The following is a 13,301-nucleotide window of genomic DNA, read 5'->3' as shown; positions in this document are numbered from 1 at the left end:
CCACACATTTTAAGATGGACTGTATTTTGAAAGTTTACTTATATTCAATTTAACACTAGCAGGCACTGAAAAATACTATCTCCCTAGATTCATTTATTCATTTATCTACCAGATATATATTTAATCCCTAATATACAAGGGTGAGCCTGAGAGTATATTCACTGGATTAGAGGTTGTGAGTACATTCTATTAGGTACAGATTTTGCTGGTGTTATAGAAGTTTCACCACCACACAAGGGTTTACACACAAGAGTGTAAGTGGAGCCATAGGCTTCTGGACAAGAAAACTTATTTTTTAGTAAATGTATTGCTCAGAAACCCTGTAATTTTCATTGACTCTTATGCCACTTCTGATATTTTCTTTATCACAGGGGTACCCCCTGCATCTCCCACAAAATACAAAGGATAGGATTTTTAGTAGGTATCACTCCCAGTGTAAAATCTGATGTGGTTGAGAGGCCCCAAACTGGATTAGGGTTTTTAATTGTTTGCCGATAACACATCCAAGGTAATTTGAGAAAGCAGTAAAGCTGGGTCACATGAGACCTTACTAGTACTTTCTTCTATTAAATCTTTGCTGAGAGTAGGGATCCTGCTGTCAGGGTTTTGATATGAGAAACTTACAGAGCTTGCTGATGAGCAGAAGAAATAGTAACCCAAAGTCTGCTACATAGTACTTCGGATTTTAATAGTGACATTTTATACTTTGACAGCCTAATAAATATGTAAGAAGACAGTGGCATTAGTGTGTCCCCTAGATGCAGCCTCTAATGGCTTAGCATAATGAAGCAGTATAAATTCTTGATTGGTCAATCTGACTAGATTTCTAAACTCCCACTTCTTTTGTTCCTACCTCATTGTGTAAAAACATCCCACAGATTTTAGCATCAGTAATTCTCTATCAGAGGCTTTGATGAAGCAGGACCCCTACCCAATTATCTGAGTTGTCTTTGAGGGAAAACCTGAATCATGACTAGGCCCCAACCCATGTTCTCAGCTCAACTAAAGCTATAATTAAGTATAAACCATGATCTGCCTTTAAAACGTCCTCCACTTTCCTTGCCTTCCTCACACAGCCATAACTATCATTAAAAAATCAAATCATCAAGGGCTTAAATTGGGTCTTTATCCTGTCTTCCCATTTCTGATATCAAATGTATAAATTCTTAAGCTTTACTGTCTGATTCTGAAGGGCTTGTTAGAAGCTTTTTAAATAACTTGGTGGTTTGAGAGGTTTTAATACTCATTCCTTCTTGGGCACCTGCTGATATCCTGAAATATAAACTTTATACTCTTGTCTCAGTTTTGATGTGGAGTATGGAGTTTTGGAGATGAGAAATGAAATGTGACTGAAGACCTGTAAACATGTCCTGCTTGCCAGCTTCCCAAGAGAATGGGGGCCACTTCAGCTGATTTAAAACTGGCTTGTAAGAAGGAACTGAGATTGGGTACAGATAGTCCATTTACTGGTTGCAGTGGTATGTAGCTTTTTATTTTATTTATCTATTATTTTAAAGATTTTATTCATTTATTTGACACAGAGAGAGATTCATTTATTTGACACAAGCAGGGGGAGCAGCAGAGGGGAACAGCAGAGGGAGAGGGAGAAGCAGACTCCCCACTGAGTAGGGAGCCCTATGCGGGGCTTGATCCCAGGAACCCAGGATCATGACCTAAGCCAAAGGCAGATGCTTAACTAACTGAGCTACCCTGGCACCCTGGTATGTGGCTTTTTTAGTTAAAAATTTCTAGTGAAGTGCTCAGACAGGCTAATTAGTAGAACCACAGAAGATCTGGATGAGACTCAAGATTACCCAAACAATGATAGTATAAGAAAACAATTGTTTCAGCTAAGGTTGACAAACTTGACTGGTATGATCCACACATCTTTACAGGTCACATTGAACTCTTAGCCTTGACAAGTACTTTCCTTTCCTAATATATGACGAAAGGCCTATAGACCTATAGCACTTTTCAAAAAATTACCTTTCAAGTTTTTTCTCATTACTGGTGAGAAAGAGGTTAGCATATTTAAATATGCATGACACATCGGTATAGGCTTTTATGCATGCACATGCACAAATTCAGTTAGTCAACATTTACTGAATGCAGAATGCTATGTGGCAGGGTGTACCAGGGGAAATTTTTTAAAAAACCCAATCTCTGCCCACATGATAGTTACAGTCTAATGGACAATTTGCAATGCGCAAGAAGATGAGAAAAACTGATTACTCTAGAGATAAAAAATCTCCTTTTCTTCTATAACATTTACTTTTTTTCTGAGGACAAAAGTTATGCATGTTTCTTGCAGACACTTTGGGAAATAATTGCCTGTAATGGCAGTGACCAGAAATATATATTAACATTTAAATATATATCCTTCCAGATTTATCTCTCCTATGCTTATAAAACATTTCTTGAAAACAAAATTAGAATCATACCACGCATATGTGATAAACTGATTTTTCTCATTTGACAGTATGTCACAAACATTTTCCATGTCATTAAACTAAAATAAACCATTTAATGGTGCTATAATGCTCCACCGTAAGGTGTGCCATAATTTATTAACAAACACCCTAGTTTATTACCAAACTATACACTTAAAAATGGTTAAGATGATTTAAAAAAAAAACTTTAAAAAACACCCTAATTATTGAAGAGAGGGCATTTTAATATTTTGCTATTATAGATAATTTAATAATGAACAATACTTGAGTGTTATTTTGTGCATGTGTGTATATCTCTGATTCTTTCTTTAGGAAAAATTCCTAGAATTAGAAATCTTAAACTATTGAGTGTGAGAAAAATAGAAATATCTTTATTGCTTTTCCTTATTTCAAAAATGATTCAAGCTTATAATTTTTAAAGAAATTGTCCAAAGATACAAACAAGAAAATAAAAGCCCACTCCACTAGATAAACACCATTAATATTTTGGCGACTATCCAGACTTTTTTTCTTTTATATATTAGTATCTACATTTAAAGAGGAGCACACTATATTTGGTAACCTGCATTTTCATATTATAACATATAAATATATTTCCATACCAATAAATATAGGCAGACATAATCATATTTCATTCACTCATTCAAATGTATTTCCATACCAATATAGACAGACATAATCATGTTTCATACATTTCACTATACAAATATACCATACATTATGTAACAAATACTGTATTTCTGAATATTTTGACTATTTCTAGCTTTGTATTATTATTAACAACGTTTTCTTAAAAGATTTTTATTTATTTATTTATTTATTTATTTGAGAAAGAGTGTGTGAACAAGGGAGGGTTAGACAGGGAGGGAGAGACGGATGGGGAGGGAGAGGGAGAGAATCTTAAGCAAACTCCACGCTGAGCATGGGGCTCAGTGGGACTCATCTGGGCTCCAGGAAGGGCTTGGTGTGGGGCTCGACATGGGGCTCCATGTGGGGCTGGATCTCATATCCCTGAGATTATGACCTGAGCCAAAACCAAGAGTTGGACCCTTAGCCAACTAAGCCACCTAGGTGCCCCAACAATGATGTTTTGATGAGCAGTCTTATATATACAGCTTTGTGCACTTCAATGATTATTTTCTCAGGATAAAATCCTAAATGCAGAATTGCTAAAGAAAAAGGCATGCACGTTTTTAAGTCTTTTGTGTATAATGCCAAATTTTACTTCAAAAAGAATGGACAAAAATACACTTTCACAAATTACAGGAATTTCATTTTTTATATATATAAAATGGTTTTATTCACATGGATGTTATTATTTGTACTTTTTAAATTAGTTTCAGAGGTAGAATTTCATGATTCATCAGTAGCATGTAACACCCAGTGCTCATTACATCAAGTGCCCTCTTTAATACCCATCATCCAATGATCCTTTCCCCCCACTCCCCTCCCCTCCAGCAACCCCCAGTTTCCTAGAGTTCAGCATCTCTTATGGTTTGCCTCTCTCTCAATTTTCATCTTATATTACTTTTCCTTCCCTTCCCTTCCCTTATGTTCATCTGTTTTGTTTCTTAAATTCCCCATGTGGGTGAGATCATATGGTATGTTTCTCTGTCTGACTGGCTTATTTTGCTTAGCATAATACCCCCTAGTTCCATCCATGTTGTTGCAAATGGCAAGATTTCATTCTTTTTTATAGCTGAGTAATATTCCACTTGACCCAGTAATTGCACTACTAGGTATTTATCCAAAGGATACAAACATAGTGATTCGAAGGAGCACTTGCACCTCAATGTTTATGGCAGCAATGTCCACAATAACCAAAATGTGGAAAGAGCCCAGATGTCCATCAACAGATGAATAGATAAAGAAGATATGGTATATTTTTATAATTTTTTGGTTCAAAGTTAATGAATTATCTCAACATCACTGATTAAAAAGTAATCTGTCATTCAGTTGATTTGAAATGCCATCTTTATCAGATATTTATTTGGAATATTTGCATATGATTTGAGCTTTTTCCCCCCACCCCATCAATCTAATCTGGCATCTGGCACAACTTCTTCAAATTTTCTTAAAATAATAATATATGTTATTTGCTCCCAATTAAATTCTTCTTTAGGTAATCAAGTCTACAGAATTAACCTCACCAGTAGTAACTGCCTACAGTGTGATTTGACAAGTGTCAACAAGCACTCTCACCTGAAAATATGTTCCCCACCAATCTGCTCTGGCTCCCCCAGAAGACCTCTCTTTTGGTTATATCAAAGTTACCAAACAGGTTCCACATTCAAATTACTTAGGGAGGTTTATTTGTTTGCTTGTTTTAATTTTTTATTTCTTTTAAATTCCAGTATATTTAATATACAGTGTTATATTAGTTTCAGGTGAACAGTATAGTGATTCAACAATTCCATACATCACCCAATGCTTGTCACAACAAGTGCTCCTTAAATACAGATATCTATCCCCACCTCAGTCTTAGTGAATCAGAGTTGCCAGGGTGAGCTTTGGCACCCATGATTAGGAGGTTTGGAGGTCATTCCTCCAAGGTTTCAAGAAAAAAAGGTAACAATTACCTCAAGAAGGCAAAAGTTAAAACCCATGTATATTATCTGAAAAGAATATCTTCCAATCTTTTTTCCTAAGCTGGAAATTGGTTATTCAATTTGAGCTAATTATCACTTTGGAATAGGTAACCAAGGAGGCTTGAGCCCTAAGAGGAAAAACTATAGAACTGGCTTAATTGGGAAGAGAAGGAAGGAAGATAATGCAATGCTCTGGACAGTATTGGGTTTCGGGCCAGGAAGACCAAGTTTTCCTTTGTTTATGTTAATCAGCATGTTAAATGTAATCTGCCTGATCTTAGATGATACTCAAATGAATATCTTGTATTTTATTAATTATGTATTAATTTTTCTGGCTGTCTTCCATTTAGGGCAAATGACACTGGTTTTCCCTTTATAATATTGATTCAGAATATCCTTTTAAGTAAATGATTTACATTTGAAAAGGTAAGTCAATTTAAAGGAAAAAATTACTGACAGCAAGGCTTATAGTAAAACTTTTGAATATGGTTAGAAATAACTAAAGTTGGCTAGACACTGACAAGTAGATGTTTGGAAGTCTAGTTGGGGGAGCAACGCTGAAGGGACAACCATAATAAGCTTTGTTTACCTGGCAGCTTTGCTCAGGATCAGAGCTAATACCAACTATTACTGGTGTCTTTTAGGTTCCTCACCTCATCTTGTGTTAGCTTTTACTGCATTTATTCAACTGACAGTGTGAGTCAAACTGTACAATTTCGACTTTACGCTAATGGAAAGTGACCAGTCCAGCTACACTGTTAGGGAGTCTGATGTTCTATTTATGACTTTAGGTTTCTTGTTGCATCAAGTTCTGGACCAAAGAAGAGAGTAGGAAATCTATTTATGTGTTTTAGTATGATGATATTTGTGTTACTGTATAGATAGAAATCTTTTGAAAAGATAGAATATTCTGTAAAAGATTTTCTTCAAAAATGGAATGGTAACCCAAGACCCTGGCATCCAGGCTCAGAGAAATGAAGATTCCTATTTGCTCTTTAAGAAACAGGCTCACCTCTGTCAAGAAGGAGAGATTTATAGGTATTCATAGTCAGGCAGATTTAAGCAATAATCCTTCCCTTGAAAGTGAATGTCTTCTTTCCAATATGGGAATAACTGAGAGACCACTATGGAGAAGAGAGTACACTGAGTGAAAAGGAACAGGCGGTATTTCCTCTTCTCTGCACAGCACTCAAGCCAGTGCAAGTCAGCTACCATCAACATGAAGTGGTTGTGAGCGGGGTGGGCACTTCACATGTGAAAAATGGATGCATCTGCTGGCCCAGTGCTCCATGGAGAAAACAAAAGCAACCAAAATAAAAATACTCCTTTATACTCCCTATTCTGGATCATGTGAGTGTGTCTTTATTAACTCACTTGCAGTTCCTTTTCTGTCTAAAAGCGCTGTTTTTCTGAAAGGCTGGTTTACCGTAGTTTCGTAGAGGGATTAAGCACATGACCAAGACTCTAAAGTCACACAGACTTGGTTTGTATCCCTGACTCCTCCACTTACTAGCTGTATGGCTTGATAGAGTTATTTTAAACTTTAATGCAGGCATAACAATACATATATCACAGGTTTATTGTGAACATTAAATAAGAGGACTGTTTGGTGTTCTTATAGAGCCTGACATATTTTAAGTTCATAACAAATATTTTATTATGTACTTACATATGTAGGTAGTAAGGCATATTTTTAAACACCGTTCTTTTTCTCCTTGAAATACAGAGTTATGGAAGATTGATAACAATTTTCTCGCAGCTAGATTATCTTAAATGTTTAAAAGCAGCTGAGCACTGACCAGGCTTTCCTGAAGTCAGAGATTTCATTCTTTTTCTAGGTATTTCCAAGTGCTTTTGTCCTGCCAAAAAGAAAAAAAAAAGTATTAACCTAGCCAAAGGCATAAGTGACATTAGCATATTTCTGCAATATATATAGAGGAAGTTGGGTAAAAAGGAAGAAAGAGAACTTTTGTTTGGAAAAAATGCCCATTCAAGATCTTTAGTATTATAAGATATATAGAACTTTTTAAGAATAGTGGGTCTAGCAGAGCAGGGTTTTTTATCTTTTCAATCACCTTTAAGGAAATATTTTTTAAAATATATTATTCACTTGAGCCCTGGTTTAGGAGCTAGGAGATCTGGATTGTTAGAAGCTGCATGCACTTAGAGTACAAACTTATCTCCATTATTTACAGTTGTATGATCTTATGCAAATTTTGGTTTTGCTACTTTGAGCTTCATTTTCCTCAACTATAAAATGCTCATAACATCTTTCAAGGGTGTTTGTGTGTGTGAGAGTTAAATAAGATAATGTGCATAATATTCTTGGCACATAGTAGGGACACAGTGGAGGATAACTATTATTGTTTTAACCAAGTCTATCTTCTAAAAATTTTTTATTAGGTTTAATTAGCCAACATACAGTACATCATGAGTTTTTGATGTAGCGTTCAATGATTGATTAGTTGTGTATAACACCCAGTGCTCATCAGATCACATGCCCTCCTTAAAATCCATCACAAGTTTACCCCATTTTCCCACCCCCTCCCTTCTGTAACCCTCAGTTTGCTCCCGGGAATCCAAAGCCTGGGACTAAGTTCACCTTCTAAGCATTCTCTGCAGATAATCTGTCTTTTGGAGAGTTTGTTTAAAAAGAAGATTCCTGGGGCGCCTGGGTGGCTCAGTGGGTTAAAGCCTCTGCCTTCAGCTTGGGTCATGATCCCAGCTCCTGGGATCGAGCCCCACATCGGGCTCTCTGCTTGGCTGGAAGCCTGCTTCCTCCTCTATCTCTGCCTGCCTGCCTGCCTGCCTGCCTGCTTGTGATCTCTGTCTGTCAAATAAATAAATAAAATCTGAAAAAAAAAAAGATTCCTGGGGTGCCTGAGTGACTCAATTGTTAAAGGTCTGCTTCAGCTCAGGTCATGATCCCAGGGTCCTGGGATCAAGCCTCACGTTGGCCTCCCTGCTTGGTGGGGAGCCTGCTTCTCCCTCTGCCTCTTCTCCACCCCCTGTTTGTGTTCTCTCTCTCTGTCAAATAAATAAACAAAATCTTTTAAAGAATAAAATAAAATGAAGATTCCTGAATTGTACCCTAAAACGTCTGAATCAGAATCTTAGGGTGAGGCGTAGGAATCTGTAGTTTAATTAGGTTCCCCTTCCATCTCTCCTTCTGGGTTTGAGATATGAAGTAGGAAAAACAGTCTGCATTTTGTTTTTTTCCTCAGTGAATCTTGGGGAAGGGGAGGCCATTTGGAACCTACCACTTCTCAGTCAAAGTGTTAAGAAAGATAGACCTTTCAATGGAGAGAGACTAAGAATCCAGGGTTATGTGCTGATAATGAATGCATGATTTCAGAGGGCTCAGTAGAAAGTGTTGAGGGGATGCAAAACAGTGGAAATGGAAATGGAAGTGGACCTATAGCTGACCTCTACGGAGATGAAAGTTTAGGTGGATGCTGAGGCTTTTAGGTGGGCTTGAGGCTTTTATGGTGACAGAGGAGGTTAGAGATATGAAACAGGGACAGAATCATCTTGTCTCCACAGAGTTGTTTCATGCCAAAGACAGTGCATAGTCAACCTAACCTACTTTAAACATTTATTCTTAACAGTTTAAATGATTAAATGACTATGTATTTAGTAAAATAGATTACTAATTGGAGGTAAGATGGGTATTTCTTTTCCAATCCAAATCTTCTGTCTTCTCCCTGCTTTATTGCACTTAATTTGCTACAGAAATTTACATTATGGTTGTTTCGGCATGATTTAGAAAACTGCTTTGTGCTTTCTATACCAGAGCATCTGAAACCTTCATGTTTGATACATAAGGTGCTTGATATTACTTCCTTAGGCAGGTTGTTTATATATTCCCAGAAAGCATAAAGTGTAAAGAGAGACCTTTCATTGCTGCTGTAATAGCCAGAAAAAAGGCACTACACTAAATCTACTGAGTTCCACTACTACTAATGTAATTAACCAGACACTCAGTATGTATTTTGTTTCTATGGTTTGAATATTTCCAATAATACTTCCTATTTCTAGAGTATATTTTGCTACAGAATAACAACCCCAGCTAATTAATTACATAACATTTGTAGGAGAAACAATATCCATCACTATATACATTTTTCAAAGAAATAAACTGAGTTATAGAGCAACTAGGTTTTCAACAGCAATACTAGTATAAACATGGCATTGTGCTACTAGGAATGAAAACAATTGTAATCTTTTTACTAGCCTCCTCTGTCACCATAAGGTGAATATACAAGATTGCCATTCTTAAGTCCTTTAGGTTACAAATACTTTATACAGGTGTTAAGGAGTAAAAGGGCTTTTATGCTTTGTGTGCTTCACTCCCTAATCTTTCATTTATTTTTAAGTCCTATAACATTCTATAAATACAAATTTGTGGATGACTTTCTCAAACATGTTGCCTGGGCTCCTACAGCAAAACCAACACATCAGCTTTAGCTTCCACATATTTTTACAAATTGACTGTAGATAAAACTACATCCTGCCTCTTTTCTTCTGGATGTGAATGTTCTCAGGACAGCGATTATATCTTTTCTATCTATAACCCCAAAGCCTAGCACAATGCCATGGCACACAATAAATATTGTTGAATGAATGACATAACTGAATACATGAATAGATTGCCTTTCACTTATTCCTTCCCATCCTGCTATTTTCTTCCTCAGGGCAAACTGAAGAAAATACTTAGAATTCATTTATATCTTGAGTATTATTGTGAACCCCTGAAGGAGCAAACTGAGGCAAAGTGGAATCACTAAGATGCAGACATTGGTTTTCTGGTTAAATTGATTATGGCCAGTAGTTCTTTTTTTTTTTATGTTATGTTTGTCAAGATACAGTATATCATTAGTTTTTGATGTAGTGTTCCATGATTCATTGTTTGCATATAACCCACAATGCTCCATACAATACCTGCCCTCCTTAATACCCATCACCAGGCTAACCCATGCCCCCACACCTTCCCCTCTAAAACCCTCAGTTTGTTTCTCAGAATCCATAGTCTCTCATACTTCATCTCCCCCTCTGATTTCCACCCCTTCATTCTTCCCTTCCTTCTAATGTCCTCCATGCTATTCCTTATGTTCCATAAATTAGTGAAACTATATGATAATTGACTTTCTCTGGTTGACTTATTTCACTTAGCATAATCTCCTCCAGTCCCATCCATGTTGATGCAACAGTTGGGTATTCATCCTTTCTGATGGTTGAGTAATATTCCATTGTATATATTGGACCACATCTTCTTTTTTTTTTTTTTTTTTTTAAAGATTTTATTTTTATTTATTTGACAGACAGAAATCACAAGTAGGCAGAGAGACAGGCAGATAGAGAGGGGGAAGCAGACTCCCGGCCGAGCAGAGAGCCCGATGCGGGGCTCGATCCCAGGACTTTGGGATCATGACCTGAGCTGAAGGCAGAGGCTTTAACCCACTGAGCCACCCAGGTGCCCCTGGACCACATCTTCTTTATCCATTCATCTGTTGAAGGGCATCTCGGCTCTTTCCAGAGTTTGGCTATTGTGGACATTCCTGCTATAAACATTGGGGTACAGATGGCCCTTCTTTTCACTACATCTGTATCTTTGGGGTAAATACCCAGTAGTGCAATTGCTGGGTCATAGGGTAGCTCAATTTTTAAATTTTTTGAGGAATTTCCACACTGTTTTCCGAAGTGGCTGCACCAACTTGCATTCCCAGCAACAGTATAAGAGGGTTCCCTTTTCTCTACAACTTCTCCAATATTTGTTGTTTCTTGCCTTGTCAATTTTTGCCATTCTAACTTGTGTAAGGTGGTATCTCAACGTGGTTTTGGTTTGAATTTCCCTGATGGCTAATGATGATGAACATTTTTTCATGTGTCTGTTGGCCATTTGTATGTCTTCTTTTGAGAAGTGTCTGTTCATGTCTTTTGGCCATTTTTTGCCTTGTTTGTTTTCTTATTCAAAATATTTTTTTTTTAAAAAAGCTCCTGAGACCCTACAGACAATATCTAAACTAAATAAATAGATATTTCATGGGTGTCATTTTTTAAAAAACAAAACCAGTTGATCTTCCTAAAGATAAAGGATTTTTGAATCTTAAAGTAGTAAGTATACTCAGTGTTCCTGGGTGGCACCGTCCACTGAGTGTCCAAATCTTAATCTTGGCTTAGGTCTTGATCTCATGGTTGTGAGTTCCAGCCCTCATGAAGCCCCATGCTGGGCGTGAAGCCTACTTAAAAAAATAGTAAGTATAACTACTATAAAGAAAATGCAATTTAAGAACATGGTAGTCATAAAGATCTTTAAAAAAAAAAACTTTATCAGATAATTTTTAAATGATGTTTTAAAAACTCTCCAACAACTTCCCATTGCCCTTAAGATTCAAAATGTCTAATATGAACTACAAGCTAATGCTTTGATTGATCCAAGAAATATTGATTGTCTATTATATATCTTAGGCTCAGAATATACAGTGGTGAAGTAGTGGGACAAAGCTTCAGTACCTATGGAATTTAACACTGGGGACAGAACAGTGGGAAGACTGACAGGCTAGAAACCTAGACATACAAACAGTAAACAACATAAACAAATAGACAAGATAAATAAATTTCAGTGTGGTGAATGCTAAGAAGAAAACTACACAGAGTGATTTGCTAAAGAAAATGAGATAGTCTTTCAGCTCCCCATTTGCTCACCCCAGGACATCTGTACAGATCATTCCCTCTTCCAGGGTTCCTCCTTAATCTTTTTCCCCCTCTCTAATTGGCATTCTTACTTCAGCTCTGGTCTCAGCTAAAAGTGGCATCATCTCTAGGTTAAATGTTCCTTTTATATACCCCTCCCATTGTACCCAAGTCTCCTTCGTTTTGTTCATTACATTTATAAGTATTTGTTCAATGTCTGTCTTGCCACAAGGGTAGGGTCTTCCTGTCTTTGGTCTACTGATCTATTCCAGGTGACCAGTATATAGCAGATGATCTATACATTTTATTGAATAAATGAACCGAAGAAAGACTGGGAAATCTTTTATTTTTTTCCTCCTAAAGGACATCTCACCAGGAAGGGGTAAAATTCATTTGAACATCACACATATGTAAGAAGTGCATGGGAGGGAAATTAGACTGACCAGAAGCTGAATGAAAATTAGTCAGTGGTTGTTTCCTTGGGGGTCTAGGGTGGTACTGAATGCCATCACAGGATAAATTGTTTTGAGAAGTCACTTCCAAAATATTGGAAGTAAGCAGTTCCTTGCTTATAAACCATCCTGGAAGAATACATGGAAGAGATGAAGAGAAAAAGAAAAGAACAGAAAAAAGAAAGAGAGAAAGGGTATAATTAAATGATGAATAGAAAAAAACAGGTGGATGTGAAGATAGTTTTTTTTTCTTTTTTCTTTTTCGGATTCAGACAGAATTTTCTTTCAAAATGAAAATGGCCCCTTCTTCCAATATCAAGTAATACATGCACATTGTAAAATATTCAAGACAATGCAAACAGAGGAAAGAAGAAAGGTGACTAATAATCATCCCTTCATATTTTATTTGCGTGTGTACACATCTAGAATTTTTCCATGCATATTTACACGTATTTTTAATATATAAATAGAATCACACATGCTGTTTTGTAAATTGCTTTTTTTCCATTAAAAACGTAACTTGAACATATTTCCAGATCTAGCTCCTAATTTTTAATGGCGATGTAGGAATCCATTAAGTAGATGTACTGTAAAATATTTCACTAATTATTGTTGAATAGTTTCTTGATTTTTCAGTATTTCAATATTATAAGCCTCACTGTGATCAAAATCTTTGTATACTTGTTACATGCGTCTTTGCAAATGTGTTCACTTCTTTTCCTTAAATTTCTGTACGTGGACTTAGTGGTCAAACAGGACATTGAGGCATTTGATATACATTGCCAAGTTGCCCAAAACATGTTATATCAATTTGTACCAGTAACATTCAGGTGTGCCTATTTCATAGGATCTTCATCAACACTTAATATTGTCAAATTTTTAGTATTTGGCATTCTAAGAGGAAAAAAAATTAGTTTTTATTTTCACTTCTAGTTACTAGTGAGGTTGAACCTATTATCATACGCTTATCAGGAAATGTTTTCTCCTTTTTTGAATTGCTTATTTATGTCCTTAGCATAAGGGGGGTTTATCTTTTTAAAAAATCAATTTTAATAGCTCTTTATTGACTTGTGATATTTGTCATATATGTTTATCATATATTTAATATTTTTACCAAT

This window comes from Martes martes (assembly GCF_963455335.1).
Source record: "Martes martes genome assembly, chromosome: X".
Classification (NCBI taxonomy): Eukaryota; Metazoa; Chordata; class Mammalia; order Carnivora; family Mustelidae; genus Martes; species Martes martes.
Note: the sequence above shows the minus strand (reverse complement) of the source record.